This window comes from Chamaea fasciata, unplaced genomic scaffold (genome assembly GCF_029207755.1).
Source record: "Chamaea fasciata isolate MVZ Bird 193981 ecotype frontalis unplaced genomic scaffold, bChaFas1.0.hap1 SCAF_7, whole genome shotgun sequence".
Taxonomy (NCBI): domain Eukaryota; kingdom Metazoa; phylum Chordata; class Aves; order Passeriformes; family Sylviidae; genus Chamaea; species Chamaea fasciata.
In genome coordinates, this window is record NW_027094092.1 from 12,689,693 (window position 1) to 12,713,880 (window position 24,188).

The window sequence follows — 24,188 nt, forward strand, 5'->3', positions numbered from 1 at the left end:
TGGTTATCTTTGTCCATCTTTGTCCAAATTATTTTCTATTAGAGATTTAGTTATTCTAATATAATCCATACAGAAATTGGGATGAGGGTCGACCTTTCAAGGACAGTGAAGAGAATTAGAATTAGCAAGGCTAAGATTTTGCTGTTCCTTCAGGGCTTTGAAGTGGTTTTTGGGGCTGCAATGAGTTACAGCTGCCTCCAGTGCCAACTCAGGAGAAGAGAAATGAGGAGAGCCACTCACTCTGGAAAGAGGGATAAATGAAGGTCAGTTACTTCTGCAGTCTGAGGTTCTTCAATCCACACTTTTGGTCACTTAGGGCAGGGCTCCCTTTCGCAGGCTGCAAGCTGAGCTGAGGAGCCTTCTCAGAAGTCATTCCACATTGTACTAGCAAGAGCAGGAATTCTGCTGGGACAAAGTGCACAGGAAACCGTGATATTCTTACTTAATGGTCCAAGAGCAGTTTCTGGGGTTTTCATGAAAAAGTGTTTGTTGTCCCATATCTATCTGGCCAACCATATACTTAGATGAAAATAGGAGCACAACCACATCACTGTTGTAAAATTAGTAGGAGAAAATGAATTTTGTAGGTATCTTGTCCAGGTTTATTAGAACCTCAGAGGATACTTGCTCTGTTTTAACCCTCAGGTAGGGCTTATTTCTGGTTCCAAACCCCATTCAGGTACATTGTAGGCAACAGAAATAGTATCTGTGTTTTAAAACAGAAGAAAGATGTATTTCTTTTAATTAAGACATCTACAGGGTTAATTGTGAGAATGTTGGGGGTTTTTTTGGTTTCCTGTGCCCTATGGGAACACTACATTTAAACAATTAAATTCTACCCATTCTCTGGTCAGTGCCATAACCTTAATTCTAAAATTGGTTTTAAAAAGCAGAACAAGATCAGAAACAAAAATGATGCTGTCTTGATCTCTAAAAACTTTTTCAAAGACCACTGCAATATTTTCATTCGAAGTCCTTAATTCTCATCTTTAATAAATAAACCATTGTAGTTTCCCTCTGAATAGATATTTCTGATTATGAAGTTTATGGCTGTGATCTGTCAGATGCCAGTTAGGCAGAGTTCCCTAACTTATAGCCATGTCCTTATGCCTTTTCCAAGAAAACAATAGTTCCATTGTAGGCAGAATTGGAAATTCGTTCTTCTTTGTGATTCTGGTTTGCTTGATCTGAAACCTTGGAATTAAATGACTTTTCTGACTTCACATTCCAGTTCTTTAGCTTAACCCACCACAGCAACGTTTACACTCTGTCGTCTGAAAAATATTATCATTGGCCAAAGTTAAACTCTTCTATGTTCAAGAGACTCTGAAGGTCCTAAAGATAATGGGAAATTTGACAAATGGGATGAAACCTAAACTTTGAGAAATTTGGAATTCAAATGTTCTTGTCTGTGTGGGGGGAGGAAATCAGCATTAGGACTTGGAAAACGTGTAGCTGAACCACTAAGTGAAAGATTTGACTATGTCCAAACAAGCAGCTGTTTTAACTGAGCTGCAAAATGCTTTGTTTTGGTTTCAGAAGAAAATTAGCTAATTCTTATGATAAGTCATCTGTTACAGACATTTACCATCCCCAAATGAGCCTTCAAATAAAATGGTAGTCATCACATGTTATAAATATTATCTTTTTCATATTGATCTTTACTTCCAAAACCAGACAGATGAAAGTAGCCACGAAGGGTGCAAACCACAGAAACAAAATTGGCAGGCTTCATAAAGATGCAGTTCCCCATTTCTGGGATGCATTCATGGAAACAGTAGCCTTGGAAGTACTGCCAAGGTAGGGTTTCAAGTAGGTATGTATAGATTTGCAGAAAGGAAAAAAAAGTGTAATGAAAAAAGACAGAAAAAAATTTGAAAGGTAAAATGAATGAAAACCACAGGAAAATGTTTCAAATATGGTATTTTAAAGCTTCTGTAGAATATTATTAAATTCTGTCACCTCTTTAGCTGTGTCAGAAGGACAAGTTTCTGTGGGCTTACAGGCATTAAGCATCCTAAATTAATGTCTACATATATATCCCTGCTCCTGGTATTCCTCTAGTACCTATAGAGTAGCTCTGCCTCTTTCATTGTGAGATTACATGGCTTGAGTTATTTCACAGTTATTGTGAATACACTGGACAGGAGAACAGTGACTGAGGTTATGGAGCAGTCTTCTTTGCTTGCAAAACCTTGCACTAAGTCCACTTATTAACCTTTTCTCATTAAATAAGCCTTGTTGGGGGCACAGTATGAGGATAGCCGAACATAGTTCACTGTGCACAAATAGCACCCAGGAAACCTGATATCTAAAATGTTTAATCAATTTCTCACAGTTGTTGTTGTTGTTATATCAACAGTTTGAATATTCAGCCAGAAGTTAAAGCAGCTACTCCTGCTGTCATTTACCCTGAGGTAGGGCTAAGTCTGATAAGCTATAAAATAGGTTACATTTGTTCACAGGTCTGTATAAAACTGATGTGTGAATTTAATTAGGCCCAAAGTATCACTAGAGGGAGGAATCTAAGTGGAAATATACATCTCCTGTTGCTCACATGCAAGAAAATTAATCTCCCTAAGTGTCTTTTTACACTAATTCTGGGAAACAAATTACAGTCAATAAGATCAGTGATAAAACATAGTTGTATTCTAGGTGTTTCAAGATGCCACAAAAATGTATTTCAGGGATATATTTGATAATAATGATACAGATGCAGTTTTTCCATTGAAATCCACAGAGCTGTGGGCACTCAGCATCACAGAAGGAACTGCACTGCCACCTCACAGCAGAGGGTGCCTAATTGCCTCTCATCTTACTTAAGTTTTAAATAGAAGGTACAAATTACTTTGTTTCTCATCAGTCAGCAAGCTGTTTATTGCAGCAAATGAGTCATGCCCCTGTATTTCTGCCATACAAGTTCAGAGGTCTACAGGTGTGATACCAACAATCAGAGATCTTATTACAGCCTGTAGGTGTAAAATTATTTTTCTTTCTTTGCATTCCTGCATAGATTTCATTTGCATTTTCTCCAGTACGCTTTCATATCCATCACCAGAAGTTCTCAGTAGTGATTACCAGCTTTTGTTGTTTTATGTTGCTTTTCTGCTATTTGGTAGAGTCTATTTTTAATATTGCTTCAGACTACTGCATGTGCAGGCTTGTCTCAGCAGTCCAATCCTGAGTGTCAGGCATTCAATTAAACAGGGTATTTTATTCAAGGAGACTGCAGTGTGTCTAGCCCAGTAACTATCTGAGCAAGAAGGCAGGCAGGCAAATATTCCCCTTGAATTTGGCATAACATCTGCAGCCAGATGTGAAAAGATCACAGCATTTGCTTTTCTTTAACATTATTATTTCCTTTAAATAGAGTGTAAATTTTTGAGGGGTGAAGTTCAATACTGGGTGTTGCTGCAATAAAATTGGGTTTGTGTGTGTGACACAACTGCAATAAATTTGGATATAAGTTTTGGAGAATGCCACTCTGGCATATGCATTTTTGAGGTTTTTTTGTGAGTTTTTATACAAGACCATTTTAAGGCATGCATTTTCAGGTGTGTACACACTGATCCACATGTGATATTTTGAAACTTTTACATTTCAAGCATATTTTCTCCCCATACTTTTGAAAATGTTGACTTGGATACTGAAATTTGAATGTAAAAGAATTATTCACATGTGATTAAAAAGAATTGAACATTCTGTACTTTATACTACAAGAGTGTTATTAACAAAATATGCCCACATGAGTAATTATTACTTAAACTGCAAATTTCTAAGAAGCACCACCTGAATTTGCAACTAGTGACCTATTTTCAAAAACAACTTGATAAATTTAAGATCATATATATATATTTTCTTTTTAACTTCACCTAAACCATAGTCCTGAGGGTCATCATCAGCATTAGTTATTATCTTGCCATCATTATCAACCCACTGAAGTAAAAAATAAACTTTATTTAAAATATTTAGATATAACTGTATATTTAAATATAACTGTATTTAAATAACTTAAAAAATAAGGTTTTGTCAGCTTGAGTCATATTGGCTGAAATTGTTATTGAGTAATCAGTTGTTGGAGCAGAGGGGAGAGAGAGATTACACACGAGTGTGCTAAGTAGCTGAGGACTCAAGTTTTTACCCCTTCACTTCTCCCAGCTAAAGATGGGGGATTGCATGAGCCCGTGCCATAAAATACATTCGATTTACTAGACACCTAAAAAAAAAGCAAAGTCACTGGTGAAAACAGGATTTGGATATTTTTTACCACAAGAAATAGTCTTGGTAAAAGACTTTGTCATCCAAGTGGAGGATATATTGTTACATATATTCAAATTTAAATTTAAAATATAAAATATCAAATGACCTATTAATAGTTTCACTGATAGTTTACAAGTGATTAGAATATTGACAGCTGTGACTGTACATTTAGATGACATGCAGAGTGATAACTACACTCACAATCTGAGCCTGCATTTCAGTTAATTGACATTCAATTGGAATATTTTCCCCTGGAATTTATTTGCAGGTCAAATGGCAGGAACTGATGATGTAAAGTTCATAGGTCCAAAAAAATTTAAACAGAATGAGACAAGTTTAATGTCCACATTCAGTACTCGAACGCTCAACAGTCAGTTGAACATTTCTTATATGAACAACATGAATATATTGATTTCTGAGTGAAATTTCCTTAAATAGTGCAGCCTTACCTGCGTCCAACTTCCAAAGACAGAAATAGAGTAAGTCATCTCTGATGATAACTTGATAACTTCTTACTTCTCTAGATGTACTTTATTTTTCAACCTTCATAGGAAGAAGTCAAAAAGATTGACTTTTTTTTTTTTTTTTTTTCTCAGTAACAGACTGCTGCCTTCTCTTTTCTCTCTGGTAAGGAAAATGCATTGTCAAGAGTTGAGCTAACTCCTGCTGGTGTATTAATTAATACCACCACCTGGATCTATCAACAGCAAGACAGCCAGATTCACGCCAGGGGATAAAAAACAATCTGCACCTTGTCAGCCCTGCCACACTGGGAGTAGTCACAGGTCTGCAGCCCCTGGTAATTACTCACCCGGGTCTTCACACTGCCTGCATTTCCATTTTGATTGTTGACATTGCACCGTACTGCCTCATCTGCCTAAAAAGGTGGGAAAAAGTGAACAAAGTATGTCAGGCCTGGTAATTACACCACTGTCACCTCTCCCAGCCCTTGGACTCCATCAGTAAAATGATAGTTGTCAGTCTTCTGGTTAACTGTTTCATTAAAAGGGAATGATTATGTTGAGTGAATGAGTTGACACTAAGAATCAACACCTTCTGAGCAGCTGTGAAAACATTTAGAACGGATTAATGTACCAGGAGCCTAAGTGAAATTAGAAAGAACAACCATGGGTCAAACAAATTAATAAAAATGGGGAAAATATTAATTTGAATTAATTTTGTGTAGTTGGAAGTATAGATTTGAATTCTTGAAAAGAAAATAAAACTGTATTTTTGAGGGTCTGCATGTATTTAAAAGAAAGCACTCATAAAGTTTTGAACTAAACTCCACTGAGAGGGATTCTCTGTGTTGTGTCAGCAAACTTACATTTTCAATGTATTGCACACTTTTTTTTTAAGTGTTTGTGGTATTTATCTGTTGATATCAAACAGACCATTTCTTTCAGGACAGGAGAAGGAAACATCAGTGGGTTCTGCACAAAACACAAAAATAGGCTAAGGATACATCAATTATTCTGACCCATATTTCAGCACTGACAGCACAGCTCAGTGCAGGCTCTTTCTCAAGATTCCAAAAGATGAATCCACGAGGTTTACTAAATGTCTCTCGTTCAAATTTTTTAATACAGAAAATATCATATAAAAACTTTTTTACACTATAGTTGACAAACTGATTTTGGATAGTGTGCCAGTGATATGATTAGAGAATTTCAGAGATTTCAAATTTTGTCCCCTGAAGCCTTTTTCATCACGTAATACAGAAGGAACTTGTTAACAGTGTTGATACATGGAGTGACAAAGCACACATGGACAGAGAGAGATTAAAAGAGGATCCTGTTTTCAGGTTATGAACATCATCATCATCATCACTTGTGCATGTTGGAGGAGATAGGGAAGGTGGTTTTTGTGAGTCAGAAATCTGGGACAAGATTGTTAAGCTTGGTGTTATTTATTTTCCATTTCTGAACAGAACCAATTGCCAGGTGCAGATCAGCTATGAGTAGTTTAGCTATATGTGGGAATTACAGCTTTGCATGCATCATAAAGATAATGATCACTAAATGCTACTTAATAATGCTGTTTGTACCTCAAACTGATTACCTGCTATTTCAAGACAGAAGAGAATTCCAGATCTGTAGACATCTTGAAGTCCTAACTATCTCCTGCTCATACTAGTAGCCAGTAGGATTTGTGTATTTGTTGTATTTTATCAAATAAAAGGTAATATAGGTATTTGTTGCCAGTTCAGAGTAAAAAAGATTCTCTCTACTTCTACTATCAAGGACAACCACCTCAGCAAACAGACAGTTACTGTGAGCTCCAGAACAGATCCCTGTAATGTCCATTTCTCCTATGTGACTTTATTATTATTGTTGCTATTCTTAATGCCACTACGAATTATGGATATTTAAAATTTTCATTTGGACTGTCCCTTTCAATGACCAAAATTCAAGCTTGTTGAATCACAACATTTCAAATAGGTTCAAAGAGAATACATAGCTTTGATGAAGGGATAGCACTTTCTGGTGATTTATTTTCCTGAATCATTTTTAGAGCAACACTCAGATTCCCATTTTGAGCTGTCATTCTCATAGGTAAAATCAGTTAAATAATGTCTGTATATGGAGATGCACAGGAAACAGCTAGACAGAAACACCTACAAGGTTTGCTCCAAAATATTCCAAGGAGCAAAGAAATCCTTCCTCTGCTACAGCATCAGCAGCAACCTGGTATGGATGGGTTCATTGTGCAGATAAAATAAATTTTTTACTTTACAGTACTTCTCTTGTCTATTCTACAAAGCATCTTGTAGGTGCTTTAGTCAGCAAGGACAATGGTTTTGAACAAAATAGAATTTGCAGTCAAACAGAATCATTTTATCCATACAAAGATTCCCTGAACAATCTTACTGGTACATGCCACTAAGTAGAGAATGCCAAGACATTTTATTTGTTTCTGTGGGAATTTATGTATTTGAAGTACAAATTTGAGAGTTTTGGTCCCTTTTTGAGAAACTTGTCAGCTTAAAGATCAACAATAAGGGGGTTCACAGTGTAACTCCCAGAATTTGTAAGAGGTGTTTGTTGGTTAAGCAAAGAGGTTAAAGGGTTTCAGCTTCAGAATCTTGGTTTAATCTGCTCGAGATCCTCTAGCCTTCCGTATTGCCTGCCAACTCTGGGCCAGGATGAGTGTATGGAGTGGGACGGATTGAAGTAAGGGCCAAATGTGTAGTTCTCCACTGCTTTGCAGGTGGAATACTTCTCTGGAGTTGGAAATGAGGCTTGTGGTGCTCCTTTTACCATACTTTTCAAGGTGGTTTGTTGCTCAGGAGGGCCAGGATGGGTTTTGCTTTGAAGAACTGTAAACTTTGTGCTTCAAAATACCATTTTTATTAAATCTCTGTTGCCCACTGTTAATTGGTAGGATAATGACCAAACCATGGGATCAGGATCTCTCCTATTGGTTTATTCCTATATTCACTCCTAGTATACCTATATTTTTCTTGCATCTGCTGCCAAAACAACCAGCTGTGTATTACTTTATGTTTATGTAGTGCCACACCAGGGAATTCAGAAAAATGCCGTAGGTAATTATTAAAGAAAACCTTTCAGCCAAAAATGGTTAATGTGAAATAAATAATAAAATTGTAAACCAGACACAACAACATGCCAGTGACAGCAAAATTACTGCATCACAATACTGGCAAGCAATTTTAAATACAAAGGTGTGACTTTTTATTTTGTTTTTCCTTGATACCTATAAAGGTTAATGAGTGGAGTCTTGTCTCACCTTCTCTCATCTTGTAATTGCTGTATCAGGTCACAAACCCTTGAACCAAAAGAGTCCATATTTCTACTCTAGCAGAGCATGGGAGCTGGGATTTTTTAACTCAGTGGGTAATATATCAGAATGCTCAGGAAAAAAAAAAAAAAGTCCTTATGTCCTTTTCATCAGATATAATTCATTACTAGGCATAACCCAGTCCACAAAAGACTCATTTTTGTTATTGGGTATCCCTCTTATTCTTTACTCCCATCAGAGTTCAGAAATCCAGGACTGCAACATTGTCCCCCTGTCCTTAGCAATGGTGGTTATGGACAAAAACAAATGTACATGGAAAGGGATTAATCTACTGTAGAAAACCGTCATGAAACTCTTTTTAAGGAGGGATTATTTGCATTTGCAGCACAGCATTGTTGACATAAGCCGTTCTCTTGGTATATTGTTCTGAGTTACAAACGTAGTCTGCGGGGTTTTTGTTCTAAGTTTGTTTTGTCATGATAAAACTTCCATTGATCTCCTGCATATTCCCCCTGACTTTTAAACTTTTAATCTATTATTAAAGTGCTCATTTGAATTGAAGGCTAAAGTCAGAAACTGTTTTACTGTATTGAATGTTTTTTAATATACAGGCAGGTATCTATCCAGTAGAACTGCCTAGCTGAGGAATATGCACTTGAAAACAAAGAGAAATTAGATGTAGAGAGAAGCCTAGAAATTCTGTTTTGTGAATTCATGCATTCTCCTAATAAAAGTTATCCAAGTAAACAATTGGAGCTCATTTAAATGATCAAAATTTTAAACTTGTACTTTATACATCTAGTCTTCTGATCCTGTTAATACTTTATCTTCTGGATTTCTTCCTCAAAATATAAAATATTTCTGACACTAAACGCAAGTATGCCTTAAGTCCAACATATGCTTAAATCAAGAAACAATCAACTTATGGTGACTTGTAGGCCAAAGATCCCAAAATTACACATACTATGTTAGCTATTTTAGACTTTATATGTTCATACACTCAAAAAAATACTACAACTACTTCTAACAACTTTAAACGGTTTTAAGTGTATTTTAAGTTCCTCTGAGCAATAAATATAAACATTGTGTATAATAAAGACCAGATTCTGGGCCTGATAAGTTCTGACGTTTTTGTCCCTCTGACTCACACATTTTTCTCGCAGAAGTCAGAAGAAATATTCAGTCCCCGATTTTGTAATTTTACTGTCTCTGCGATTTTGTCTGTAATGGTTCTCTGCATTCGTTTTTCAAAGTATGTGCACAGTATGTTTTTTTGAGTAAGAGGCGATTAGCATTTGATTTATCTCTGAACGGGAGATAGCTACAAGGAAGAGCCTAAAACTGTACTCCTGCTGCAAAATATATTGTTCAGTGGTTTGTTTTGTTTTTAGAAAGCTACATTAGATAAAACTGTGAAAAGAGGTGGGCTTAAAACCATTGAGTATTTTGGTTATCAGAAAAGGGTCACAAAGTTTTCACAGGAATAATTGTTCTCTATCCTGCCACACACTCCCCTGCCCCCAGTATACTGTACAAAATCCTCCTTTTGTTCGAGAGACTTTACTGAAAATCGTTAAGATGAAATATGACAACCTGAAAGAAATTACTTTTTATGAAAATTGCAAGGGAATGGAAATAGACATTTTAAAAGAACAAGCTTCAACAAGAAGTAGTTATGATGTAGTTCTGGCAGACAAAGCAAGATGTCTTCAGCTCAGATTTCTCAAGATCTGAGGGAGTAAATCTATGTATGGCTCAAAATATTCTAAAAATTCCGGACCCTGTTCTGCAGCTTCCAGGCATGGAACTGCTGCAGTTCGGTTCTGTGGACTTCTCAGTTCTGGCGAAAGTAGAATGCATTAAGTCTCTGGGTATAAAATTATAGAGAGAGATTCTCCTATCAGCTGAGACATGTGCCTCTCTGTATCAGGATAAACGTGTTTTATGTATAAATAACACATATATATTTATACAGCCTTCCATAAACTTTTTACTCTTTCTTCTTCACTAGCAGATCTCAGAGTTCGAGACATGTAGAAGTAGAATGAGCAGGTAGCAAGGTGATAATGAATGAAAAAAAAACTTTTGGCATATGTTTTTCTAATTTCTTGTACGTTTCACTACCATTACATGGAAACCAGCCACAAAAACAACTAGCATATGAGTAGAGAAAATTGACATGTCTACTTTTAGAGGTCCTTTTTTTTTTAAGCAAACCAGAAAATATGCAGCAAAAGCTGCATGTATGCAAGCCCATTTCTACACAGTGCCAAAATATGTATTTCTTTGAACAATATTAATTTCCATATAGCTCCAATTCCCAGTTTCTTTCCTTACTTGGGGTCTTCAGTCCAGCTGTGTAAAGTCCATTTGTGAATTGTATAGTAAAAAGGAGGCTCCCTTGAGTAGGAAGAGCTCTTTTATTTCTTGTGCTTGTGGAGGATTCAAAGTGAAGTGAAAGAATTGCTTCATAGCGTCACCTTTACAGTGATTTAAAATAAAAAAATAAAAAATAAATGAAAAGGCAGTTGTTGATTTACAAGAACAATGCTCCTTCACTGCTAATAACAGGGATTTCCATGATCTGTTTTGCTCCATTTAAAAAGACAAAACTAAAAAACCTTCCAAAATTAATCAAAACTAAGCCAAGACAATTGACAGAAACTGTCTTAGAAAAAGCAGTTGCTTTGCTGCACACCATAGATGTGTATTCTGTTTTTATTCCCCTCCAGACTTCTTAAAATCACATTGTTATCTTAGTCTTTGAAATGTAAAATGCTGGCACATCAAAGAAATATTGTGATGGTCAAAGAAATTTAGAAGGAGAGTGTATATAATGAATACTTAACACCAGAGCTTTACTTCTTTTTTCTTTTTTTTTTTTGCAGATATCCATTGTAGCAACTTAGAGCTGGAAAATGAAGCATGAAATTGTTTGTAGAAGGTTCAGTAAATTGAATCTTAAGCATTTGTATATTTGCTGCAAAACTAAGCTTGCAATTTTAGTCATAACATGGGTATCTTTGCATTTGTTCTATAGCTTGTTAAACAAAAAGCAGATAAGAAACACAGCAGAAGTGAAAAAAACATTTTGAGGATTATAAGGAGCATGCAAAAGCCAACAACACATCAGGAGACAGAGATGAGGACATCCTCTGTGAATAAAGAGGCGTTTTAGTCATGCTGGGGATATGAAAAGTGTAATGAATTAACCTTCTCTAAACTTCTGCAATTGGAATCAACCCCTTCATAAGATCTAGATGCAGACAGATTGTTCTTACCCCACACAAAGCTACTCCTTCCTGATACCATCTTTATCCAGCCTGCAGTATTTAGGGTTGCCTGTTCAAAGCTTGGTTTGCCACCTTTGCCAGTGCTCTTCTTTCCAGCAGCACTTGCCCTTTAGGAACACTCTGCTTGAGTGAAAGTCTGCAATCTTGTTTTCTTGTTCTGCTGCCTTTAGTAAAGATTGCCACTTGAATAAAACTTTTCCTTTGGTCAGTAGTGGATTCCATCAGGTGATGGGTGATCCCATTCTCCTGGGGCTCTGTTGAGCCTTCTGAAAATGTCAGTGTGGGGAACAGTGTGTTTTAAATGGCAGGGAGGCACCATTGGGTGGCCTGGTAAAACTATTTGTGCCACCTCTGTGCTTCTGTTTAACACAAAACACATTAACATCTTTTCATTTGGAGTGTGGGTTTGTAGAGGAATACTAGTTGAAAAATCAAGACTTAGAAAATAGTAGAAATCATTAAAACTAGTGGACTTCACACATACAGAATTTCCATCTCTGAGATATTTTTAATAAATCTGTATGTTCCTAATTTGGGGATTAAAAGAAAGACAAAGACAATGCTTTACCTGAAGCAGAATATAGGGTATGCAGCATGTCTCTTCTTTAGGTTACATTTGCTTTCTAAATATTTGCACTCATATTAGACTTGATTTTATATATTTCCTGTTTATTTTACTGTAGAGAACATAAGTTGGCTTCATCTAAACTTTAATTATTTAGTTCCAGCAGAAGAAAATAGAAGTAATAAATATATTGTTACAGAAGTTTAGCTGCTGCATCCATGGACCAGTTCAGTGTGTGCTATTTCCCCCCATCAGGCCCAGTGCAAATTGGTCCTCCATTTACTCCAAGATATCTTCAAACAGAGTCCTTCTAGTAAAATATTTGAGAATATCGAGAAACCTGTTCTTTATTTTGTAGTAAACTGTTTTCAGAAAGCTACATTAGATAAAATTTTGAAGTTATTTTTGTAAAATTTTGTAGTAAAAGATAATTTTGTAGTAAATTTACAACCCATTTAATCAACATATTTTCATGAAGCGGTGATTCAAAATAAAATTTCAGGTGGGTTGAAAAATTCTTCCAGTGAATTGGGATGGGCAGGAATATTCAGAATACCAAAGAAATCTGACACCTTCCCTACACCTTCCCTAATCTTTGATTCAGAATAGTTTTATCAAAATGGAAGACTCACAGGATTGAGCAGAGTTGACGAAAAATAAACTGTTATCATTGTACTTGTTTGTTCCTTTCTAGAAAATGCATGTGTTTGTTAAAGAAGAAAAAAGGGAAATTCTGCTGCTGTGCATGAATTCCTTCAGCAGTCAGGTATATTCTTCTGCCTGAATTCGGAGTAGAAAAGATCTCATGTGCCATTTTTCAATGGTCATAACTCAGACACCAGCTTTATATGAAGTGTAATAGTGTTATGAACCAGATATAAAATAAGTGTGTGTACTTATATACATATAATTCTCTATTATCATCTCTCTGTAGATGCATTTCTCAGGATACTAAGTACATACTTTAAAGAGTCAGTGGTAATTTCAGCCTTCAGTACAATACTTGAGAGGGTGGTTAAAGAAAATCTATTATCCCTTTCTCCCTCAGGAAAGATAAGAAGTGGGGAAAATTAGTTCCTATTGCCAAATTACACTTTCTCCTGGAAGAGTAGCTCATTCCATTTTTATGTCATCCATCCTGACTTTCTTCATTCACTGAGAAGATCCTGGTTTACACAGGATGAAAGAACAGGAAAGGTACTGTCCAATCAGTTCCTCTCTCATTTCCATGCTCATCCATATATTATTATGCTGATTAATTTCATCCTTAGCTTCTTTCAGTTTGGCATATGAGATGGGTCTGGGCTACTTTTGTTTTTATCCTAAGGAGGAAAATGCCAAAGATACACATCTGGCCTGTATGGGAATGTATAATATTTGTTTCTTAAGACTATTTGATTAGAGTTGATACCGTTTCCAGAAGCTTCAGATTTTGAGGACAGAATTAACATATCCCATATGATAAATCATGTCCTATATGAACAGTCAGAAAACGTAAAATTTTTATTTCCTTTTCTCACTTGGATGATCGTGTCTAAGGCGTTATGTTCTACAATTTTTAGTTCTTTACAACTTAGTAGTTTAAACCTCTGCAACAGAATTAATGGAAGGTTTACTCCTAATTTTTGCTTTCACTGTGCAGTGATGACAGTTATTGTATAATACACCTAATTGCAGGGAACCTTATCCAAGGTATTCATTCCTGTCCACTCACATTTGCATCATTTATAATATAGTATAATACTTTATTTATATTCTAGATATGTTTTTATATTCTATAATAATTTTAGAGATTTATGGCTGCCCTCATCCCTAATGCAGGGCCTAAGAATGTGGTTGCATTTGATACACGAAGGTAAAAAACTTCTGAGTAAAAAAAAGTTTAAATTATAAAAGAAGGGTGAGGATGTGTAGGTAAATCAAGGCTATGGTAGATTTGACACTCAACAAGGGAGACGGGGTAGGACAAATGACCATGAATGGCACATAAACTCAGGAATGAGCAAACTAATCTGCACTGGTCCCATCTGGAGACTGCAGCAGTGTGCTCCTGTGGCAAATGCCATCCTGGGACGCATTAGGAGGAATCCTGCCAGCAGGTCAACAGAGGTGATTCTTCCTCTCTTCTCACACGGGTGAGGCTGCACCTGGAATAATCTCCACTTCTGGGCTTCCCACTACAAAAGAGAGTTGGAGCTGCTTCCTAATGGCCAAATCCGAGTAAAATAATGGATTGGAACACTGCTCATTCAAGGAAAAGCTGAGAGAGCTAGGATCATGCAGGCTGGAAAAGGGAAGGCTTTTGTGCTTATATTTATAGAGAGGTAATTTTTATATACCTATTGATGTGTATAAATGCCTGAAGGTATAAAAAGGCATAGCCAGACTATTCCCAGTAGTGCCCAGTGTTAGGCCTAGAGGTCATGGGCATAAACTGAAACATGAGAGATTTCATCTGAACATCAGGAAACTCTTCTTTCTACTGTGAGGTTCACTGAACACTGATTTGTGTTTCCAAGAAACTTTATGGAGTCTCCTTCATTCTTGCAGATATTAAGAGAAGGTCTGGATATGACCCTGAGCAGCCCACTCTAGGTGGGCCGACCTGAGCAAGACAGCTGCACAAAATGACCTCCAGAGGTCCCTTCCAACTTCAACCATGGTGTGAGTCTGTAAAGACAGAAGAAAAATTGCAACTGTAAAGGCAAAACCAAGTTTTGTTCTCAGAGGAAAATAGTGGCTACAGCTAGTCTGATTTCAGAGACTCCACTATATGCAATATTTACTATTCTTCTAAGTACATATTTCTTAATCAATGATTTAGTTTGAGCTCCTCTTTTGGTCAGCAGTATTTTGGAATGAATCTGAGATCAATAAGTCTGGGGTGCTGTAGGAAAGAAAATTCATGACAACCTATTTTATGTACTTCATTAATAAATTTAAACAGAAGAGGTTAATTCTAATAATGAAGGAATAACAGAAGTTTCTCTTTTAAGATTTACTCACTTTGTAAATGTACCACTCCTTTATTTCTTGTACTCATGGGAAAGAAAAGAACTTCAAAGCACTTTGCTATTTGATTCTGAGAAATATATACAGACTCTTAGCCTGTCTGCCTCCAAAATCAGAGGAGATGCCTCCTTTACTGGTGAGTACTAGGCCTGGCTGGTTTTTGCTGCCCAATCATTTTCCCTCTGTGGTCTGCTCCTCTTTTCAGCACTAACATTTTCCAGCTGCACTTAAATCTCAGTGGTGGCTGGGTTTCTGCTGTGCTAAGTGCTTTGTGGACACATGCCTCAAACAACACAGAAAATGAGGAGGAAAAACAGTAGTTCAGGAAGTCAGTGGTAGGGATAGAAGTGGAGTCCAGGCCTATGCTTTGGACTGCTACTGTGTGTATGGGGGTGTGCTGGATGCCTCTGTGTCCATCTTCACATCCCACTACCTCCCATAAACTTAGGCAACCCAGCCCAACTCTGGAAAACAGGAAAAAAAACCCCATGGCAAAAAGATTATTCATGTTATCCTTTCAAAAATCCAGGAAATGCAATGCTGCCAGGAGTTACATAATCTGTGCTTCTTGAAGTAACTTTGGAGAGGCAGCCATAGGAAGGCACATACCATGTTTTGTGGAGACCTGTCAGGAAAAGAAATCCTGGAGAATCCAGGCAGAAAGACTATGGAACCTTCCACTAGAATAAATAGGATCCTGATTCAATTTTTTTTTCCTGCCTATAGCATGTGCTCATGCAGAGAAAAAGATTTTACATGATTATTTTGTAAGCCTTCAGAAACATCCCTCCAAAGAAATAGTGAGATTAATATTAATTATATAATTTTATTTTAAAGAAGTACCAAATAATTTCACAAATACCTCTACAGCACGTATAATGTAAATGAATAACAGTTTTATTTTTTAATTTAAAATGTTTTTTCCTCCTACCAGATACCTTTGTTTTACATAATAAGAAAGAAACCTTGGGAACAAAAACAAAACTTCTGTAATTTGGTATCTAGAGGTCCAGGAAGAAACTTGTTCTGGATTTCATGGTACAGCTCAAATTGATATAAAATTTGTTTTAAAGTAACTTAGGGGTTCTAGTAGGATATTTTAGAGCCAGTTTGTGAAGCTTTTATGTTCACTGTAGAGGCCCTGTCCCAAGTAAATGATACAGACTTAGTGAAATAATTTCAGTGAATAACTCCTTAGCAACATGAAGAGGTTGTTTCAGAACCCAGCCTATAACTTGAGGACAGAGGGGATGGTATCAGCACTTTGACATGGTCCATTCAGTTTTTGATTTTATAATAAAATATTTAAATACTTAATTAATAATTTTCCTGGTTTTCAATATTTGCTTTCAAATTTTTGAAAAATCCTACCTTCAAGTCTTATCAAAATCTGAAGATTTTAATCCAAAATCCAAAAATTGATTGAGGTATTTTGACATCCTAATAGTGCTTAACTCCATTAGAGATTACATTTCCTTTGCATCTCTGTACTGAGCTGTACATATTTATCAGCTGTTATCCATCACTCTGAATAGAGATGGAGAAAATCTAAATGCCTTAGAGATCACACTGTGTAGGTATGAAGGGATGAATTATTTAAAGAAACACCCTCTTATTTACTTACAAGTCTAATAAAGGACCATGGTGGGGTTTTCTTTTTCTTTGTTTTAAAGAGAGAGATGAATTATTCTGCAATACTCCAGGAAATTTTTCTGCAATTAGAAAGTAGCCATATGTCATACTATTCAGATACCTTTTGGCCCTATAGTATAGAAAGCACATTGATAATTTCTTATTGCTTTATGGATACTTCCTATCTGTATTTTAAGTGAGCTTTTGTTGTTCCTTTTACCAACAACAAAACCTCAGCTGTATTCTCAGCTACTTGGTAACAATGGCCCAATTTTCATCCTTGCATCCTTTCATTTCAAAATTGCCTGTGCAGGTGGTTGCTGTAGAGCTCTTTTCCCCGTACACAGTTACAAAGCCTGTGATTTGTTATCAGTCTGGCTTTAGCCCGGGACACTTTGCAGGGATTGCACTGGCAGAAGTCGGAAAGGATTGATTCCTTGCTGACCACTCCCAGCATCCCCCAGCTGCATTCTCAGTTCCTGAGTGGCCTGACTGCCCCTTTGAATCACTTGAAGTCTGTTCTCTGCAGCTTTCTTGGTGTCAATGTTCAAATACTTTACCTTGTTAGCTCTGTAGCAAGTAGCTGTCCAAAAGAAATCACAGGAAATTTCCTCCAAACTGGAAAAGCCCTTTTTTCCCCTCACTATTTCTATGTCTTGTGTGTTACATTTCTCCTGCATCTCTGTGCTTTTCCTTCCCTTCTAGTGTCTTTCATGTGTATGGCTAAAAACTGATCATCAAAAGTTCTCACATCCCAAAGCACTGTATCTGACTGGGGTTTTTTGAGGTTTTTTTTTTTCATGACTATCATGTTTTTTGACAGGAAAATGGCAGGAAAAATCGGAATGTTTCTGGTTGGGAAATCATGTTCTACTTTCAAGACAAGTGAGAAAAAATTATGTCAGTCCCCCCTAACAGTTCATTGACAGGTACATTTCTACCTGAGCCATTACATCTATTAGCAATGAAACACAAAGCCTGCCAGACTCTTCTAGCAATACACCCTAAAATCCTGACCAAAAATTGGTGGGTTCTGATCACACTGAAATCTCTTGTGAACATAAACAACACATCCGTGTTCTTTGAGATGGAAACACAGCACTGTTTCCAGGAGATGGAGAAAAAAACCTCTCTTCATACAGTACTTTACTAAGTTGTAGCTGTGTGGGCTAGACAAGGGAAGACCATCGAAATTTTCGAACTAATTCTGTATCTGAGTCACTCTTTTTCAGTACTCACCCACAGGAATGCTTTGTTTGTATTTTGGCTTTTTTTGTGAAGACAAAATGGTTCTTATAATGTAACCTTACATTTGAGAATGCATCTTCCTTTGATTTAAATCCTTTTGATAGTGAATGGTGATTGCAGGTGTGTTGTGAGCTGCCTTTTCTGTAATAATATTAAGATGGAACAATCAGACAGCATCAATGTACACTAGAAAGGGAAGGATAAAATAAAGAGAAGACAACTCTGGACTACAGGAATATGACTAAAATGCATTCTGTTTTCCCAAATCCATCACAGACCTTGCACCACAAATTTTACACAAATCAACACCTTCTCATGGCAAAGCCGAATTCCTGTCAGGTGTTTTAAGTATTTTTTTTTTTTTCTTTCTTTCTTTCTTTTTTTTTTTTTTTTTTTAAATGGGATTTCAGTTATGAAATTGTTTTCTGTTTACATTAACAGCCAAGTGGAAATGTGCAAACTGCTCTGCTTTTCAGAATAGTATCAAAGTGTCATAACTGAGCTCCTAAAAAGCACAGTCATTGGCTGTTTTGGAAAATCTTGAATTTTCAGATTAGAGTTTGGGGGTTTGAAAGAGGATGGGAGTGCTGTTAGAGGTTTTTGTTTGGTGGGGAGAAGGCTGGATTTTGTTTTTGAGAACATCAGCAGACAACGAAGAAAGGCATTTTTCTGCTAACTTGTTCCATTTCTGTTTGGCAAAAAGCTTTCTCTTTCCTTTTTCTTTTTTTGTTTTGGTTTGTCTGGGCTTTTTGTTTGTTCACTTGTGGGTTTTTGTGTGTTTGGTGTTTGGTTTTGGTTTTTTTTGTTGTTTTTTTTTTTTTTTTTTTTTGTTTTTTTTTTTTTTTTTTTGTTTTTTTTGTTTTTTTTTTTAAAAAACATTAAGTACTGGACTCCTTTAATATGAAGAAGTTTAATGAAGTTATTGTCCTATAGGATCCAGTAGGTCTACAGTGAGAACCTGTTTGCTGGCCATCCATTGGCCTTCTCTTTCAGTAGTGATTACAGGACACCAAATGGACAGCACTAGAAAAGATTTTCAACCCAGGCAGTTCAGGCATACTCCCTCCAGTAGAGGGCATTGATACTTGAGCATATAAGCCTGAATTCTTTGGAATAATGTCACAAGCAGGAGATAATCATGGCAACAAATCTTTTCCCCCACTGTACAAATCCAGAAATGAGGGTTGTCATATTTGTAGCCATGTTTTCACTTATGTCTTCTTTATCTCCCTGAGAACAGGAGAAACAGTTATTTTCTTTTCCAGCTGTCCACATACAATATAAGGAATCCATATACAATACGAATTTATAGCAAGTGCCAATGGTAAGCAAAAGAGAACATTTTTGAGGATAAATGAAATTCAGAGAATAGGAGTACAAGAGAAAACACTGCTTGGTGTGTATATATGTGCTCAGTAAAAATTCTGACTTAGCAATGGAGCACCCTGCATGGAAGATGAGAGGTATGTGTGAGGAAATGTCTTTTGGATCATTAAAATGGAAGTGATTCTTTACATAACTAAAACAGTTTTTCTAAATGATTCTAAGTGAGTGGAGTTACAGGATCTGGACACAAGAAAATGTGTGCACCTAACAAACAGAAGCATATCAGCATATAGCTGATGACCTAGTGTGACAGAGCTGATTAGTGACAGCATTGAAGTCCTGGGTCTTGGTCTCATTGTCTACCCTGTTACTGCTCCTGCATTCCCCTAAAAACAGTTCTTCCAAATGCTGAGCACTGCTTTGCAGACCTTCTGTCATAAAGCCAAGGTGAGAGCCAGTGGGAAGAACTAACTGTTCAATAGGTATTTTGGGAGATGCTCACAGTGGAAGATGATGCCAATCCGCTCTCTTTCACCCAAGCAGTCTTTTTCCAAAGGTAACAGGGGCAGGAAAATGTCCATGGGGATGATATTAGTGATCAGCATACATTTTTTTGGTGTCCACAAGAGATCTGGGGATATTTTCCTGCAGGAATGTGTTTAGTTTTATGGGCCTGTTTCCTTATGCAAGTTAGTGACTGTGTGATCTAGCAACCTGAGTTGAATAGCCAGTCCTTTAGGTCTTTCACAGGCTATGAATACAGTAAGAGCACTCAACCCTTCTGAAGATATGCAAATGGAGGCATTTAAAAGATTTACATTCATCTTTCACAGGCCTCAGAAATATAAATATGAAATATCCAGAACCTTGTCACTTCAGTAATAATTAAGCTGATGGCCTATTATGTTCGATTGCAAATCAATATAGTATCTTTTGGTGCCACTTGAGTTCTTGAGGGTTGGCTTGGGGCCAGCACTAGTTATACAATTGAAGAGCTGCAGCTGCATCGAAAACTTCTCTGCCATTTCCATTCAGAAAGAATAGACTGGTAACAATGGTGGCCAGCCTCTTCATAGTAATTGTGTGCAAGTACACATTTTGAAATAGTGTTTTTGTTCAGCAGGTGCTGTTATTTTAGTTTAATTTGAATTTTGAAATATGGAGGAGAGAAGGGGCCTAATCTTAACAGCATCTAACCTACAGCTGTTCAGAACAGGACAGCAAACAGCATATGTTGCTTAGATGAAAATCATAATTGCTTATTCTTCCTGGCATATTAGCAGACCAGTGCTGAGCCTCTGAAATTATCTAGCATTTTCAGGCTTTTACTTTACAAAGTGATCCACAATACTCTGGAAGAACAATTCTAGAACATCTGACAGTGAGTTTTCCCACACGCAGCTACTTGGTTTTACATCAGAAAACACAGACTGGGTAGAGATAATTTGCCAAGGCAGTGTCAGAAGCACTAATCTCCAGAAATATTAATGCAGTGCAAAGTCTATGTTATTTCAGCCTACTGCAAAAACTGAAGAAATAGTTTGTAAAAATGATGATTTCTTGGGAACAATCTGTCTGTTTGTTTTCCTCTTCTCCTTTCAGGCTTATATCTATCCCTAGGGTCTGAGGAGGATAAAATGGTCACAAAGTTTTTGAGTGTGTACATTAGTCAAAAATATTTACTGAGATTTTTGTCCAGATTTTTTTTTTATGGCCTATTCTTTGGAGGCTTACTATCTGAGATAGATAACTTGCATTTCTTTAAAAAAATGCCCAAGTGTTAGAAAACTAGAAAAGGCAAAAATATAACAATGTAGAAAAGGTGTGATTAGAGTCAAAGTTCAAAGCTTTAAATTCCTTTTGTCATAAGCCTGACTCAAAAATCTGACTAAAAACCTTTAATTAAAAAGGTGTTGGTAATGAAGCTTACCTTGAAAAGTAGTGGACATATTTTAAGCACTTCATATCATCTGACAAAGCTTGTATAATCTAAACTAAGATGTCTCATTTTTAGGATCAGTGCTTAAATGAGAATTTCAGGTGAATGAATATCTTTGGAATTGGAACATTGTCATTAGATGTCTTCAATTTGATCCTTTTTCTTGCCAGTACCTGCTTATGCCTAGGCCTTCTAAATGGTCATTACAGAGTGAATAACATGTAACGAGTCAGGTTTGGCTCAAGCAAATTCATTAAACCTCAATGACCATTCTGTATATATATTTATATGTCAATGTTTACTCATTTCTACTTTGGGGTGTGTAAACACAAGCAGAGAGAGTTCTTTCACAACTAATATCCTGTCAGTTTCAAATATTTTCTGGCTGCACTTTCATTTAGATCAAGATCCTGAGGGAAGGAGAGGCAAAAATATGTATCATTGTGCTGCTTGTCAGCCCCACTGAAGATGCTGGTTTTGTACTAGCCTCAGAGGGAAAAGCAAAATAATGCACTCACAATTCAACATGCAAATAAAAACAAAGAATAAAGTTTCCTCATTAAATATTTCCCTGGAAACCCGGAGGTTTATATTGTTGAAAATATTAAAGTAAAAAGAAAAGTATGATGCGTAAGACAATCACTGTCTGTTTTGGACAAAATCACTTCTTTAAAAAATGAGATACTTTTATTCTTAATGCTTTTCAAAGGAAGACAGAAAGTGAAAAAAATTACCGAGTAATGTACAAGTTTTGTGGGGTAATACACCTGGAAAGGCTGGCTGGGTGAGGTGCTCTGCTAGCTCTGCCACTTATGAATAAAGGACTAGTTGAGATGACAGTCTGTAACCAACCGCCCCTACAGAGGTCACGTAAGCCCAGGTTCTTGTTATGGACCCTTGGGGCAGATTAGGGGCAAAAGACATTGAATGGTGGTGTTTGTAAATATATATATGTAAGGTTTATTTCAGAAAAAAAATTGTAGCAATGGAAAGGAGGTATGTAGCCATTTGGGTTGCTATTATCTGTAGTAATACAGCACTTAAGTAGGACTTAGGAAAATGTATAAGGAAAAAAAAAAAGAGAAGGGAAGAAAGAATGAGAATAGATCCTAGCACCCATTGACCTCGCAGCAAGACTTGGTTGTTGTAATTTTGAAGTAGTTTGAAATTGAAGAGGTTATTTTTTGGTCACCAGAACCTCTCAATTTGACTTAATAGAAACTGAGACACAAAAATCTTATTCAAATTTTCTACAATAACATATACTAGTAAGAAATTATATTGATGTAATTAATTTGATTCCTGTCCAGTACTCCAGTCCTGGAGATTCTTGTGTCCCTTCTGTAGTTATTTAGAGTTGTCCAGGCAGTGCAGAAATATATATTTCTAATATCTCCTTTTTCTACATGTGAGCCTGGATCTCATTGTACTTTCCATTTCTGCTCTCCACTGCTGTTAAGAACTACATTGGAAAAGATTACCAGTATTTCCACATTTAGTATTTCAAACCCTCTTCTGAAAACTTCTGGCTCATTAGAGAAATCATCACAAGGTATATTGAGTAAATATCCTTTCATAGCAATTATAACTCCTTAGAGACTAGGGGTATACTACGGAGAACAGAAGAAATTTTGAAAGTCATGTTATCCATCAACTTTAAAAAAAAAATCAATTCTTCTAGGACAACAAAACAAATCAGTCATAAATTATTTCAGCCAGCAATTAAGAAGCAGTGGACTGAAGATAGGCAGCAGATTTCAACATCAATGATATCATTTGTTGATGACAAGTTGTTGGGAATTTTTGGTGTTTCTATTTTAATTTTATTTTTGTACAAATATTTTACAGAATCCTTTCTCTAATAAAACAGATTCTACTCTCCATTTCCTTTCTCTTTTTCAGTAACAGGTCTCCAGCTGGCCTGGGAGGCTTATCACCTCTATCTAGTTATTAACAGTCCATTTGCTTAAGTACCTACCATAATTACTTTGTATGGTTCCTCCGAGAGATGCTTCATTTAAGGAACTCCAGGAAAAGTTCTGGTCTGACTGACAACCACACAGTCTCATATCTGCCACCTGCTAGCATCTCTTAAGCCAAAATAAGTTTGTGAGAGAGAGAGCCTGCACTTGTCTTTATTTTAAAGATTTTATTTCCCATCTCTCTGTTCACGTTCCCTAATCCCATTTTAAACTGCCTGTTTTTCCCCAGCTTTAGCTCTTTGTGTAGTATCAGCCCTGAGTTTCCACACTGGTTGCTGCTCTAAATTTTGTAGGTAGGATACTGTACAGTGCATGTAAACCAAAGTGATTGCAAGAACTGAATTTAGTGGGTGTCTTGTTTCACCTTGACATATTAACAGAGTTTTGTTGTCCCTTCTGACTCCTGAAACTCCATAGTCTGGGGAATAACCTTACAAGTTATTTTTCAGAATAACTAAAAGTTAGAGTAAAGCATACTCGCTAGCATGTCATGATAGTGATTTTATTTTCTGGTTGCTTATTTTAGTTTCATTCTCTGTAGGTTCACAGGCCCCATTTTCTTTAAACTTTCCCTAAAATGTTAAAGTGAAAGGATGGTTTTCTTTATTTTCACATCTTTCATATGGCTTACATCAAAGCCCTGCATCAGCTTCTTTGATAAAGTTAGGACCAGGTCAACTCAACCTCTGTACACTTTTTTTCACGTTTGCCCTGGGTTTCAGGTTTGTAACAGACCTTGAACTACGACTGAGCCAGGAGAACTAAGTCAGTGGCCAGACAAAAATAGTCCCAAAGTAATGTTTCCCAGAATTTCAGGCTTTTTAAGCTCAAATGATTACAACAGAAGGGATGAGACTGAAAATTGTATTTGAAAATGTAAATATGCTTATAAGGAATGACAGGTGGCCTTTCCCTTTTTGAATAAGAGGTTAAAGCAGGGAAATCATTTCTATCTCTTGTGAGTCTTTTCTTGAGTGAAAATGCCACCCTAAGTCTATCAAAGACAATGTAAAGACTCAGAGAATCCAGGTAAAAATACTTCATGTGTCCTTTATTTTGTGCCTGTGTACCTAAAAATAAATAGAAAAACCAAACCAAAAACCAAAAATACCCAACACAAATTAAAAAAGCAGCAAAAACCCCAAACCCCATAAATGCAAAGCAAGACA

The 24,188-nt window shown here is 36.5% G+C and overlaps 1 long non-coding RNA gene across 2 annotated transcripts in view; it reads left to right on the forward strand.

Annotated features, from left to right (window-relative positions):
* LOC136292203 (uncharacterized) overlaps positions 1-5,284 on the forward strand; it is a 41,119-nt gene extending 35,835 nt beyond the window's left edge. For both annotated transcript variants that reach the window (XR_010721851.1, XR_010721850.1), the window contains 2 exons: positions 154-263; positions 4,857-5,284. This is a non-coding gene — a long non-coding RNA (uncharacterized lncRNA). The remainder of the gene's footprint in view (positions 1-153; positions 264-4,856) is intronic.
* The last annotated feature ends 18,904 nt before the right edge of the window (positions 5,285-24,188 follow it).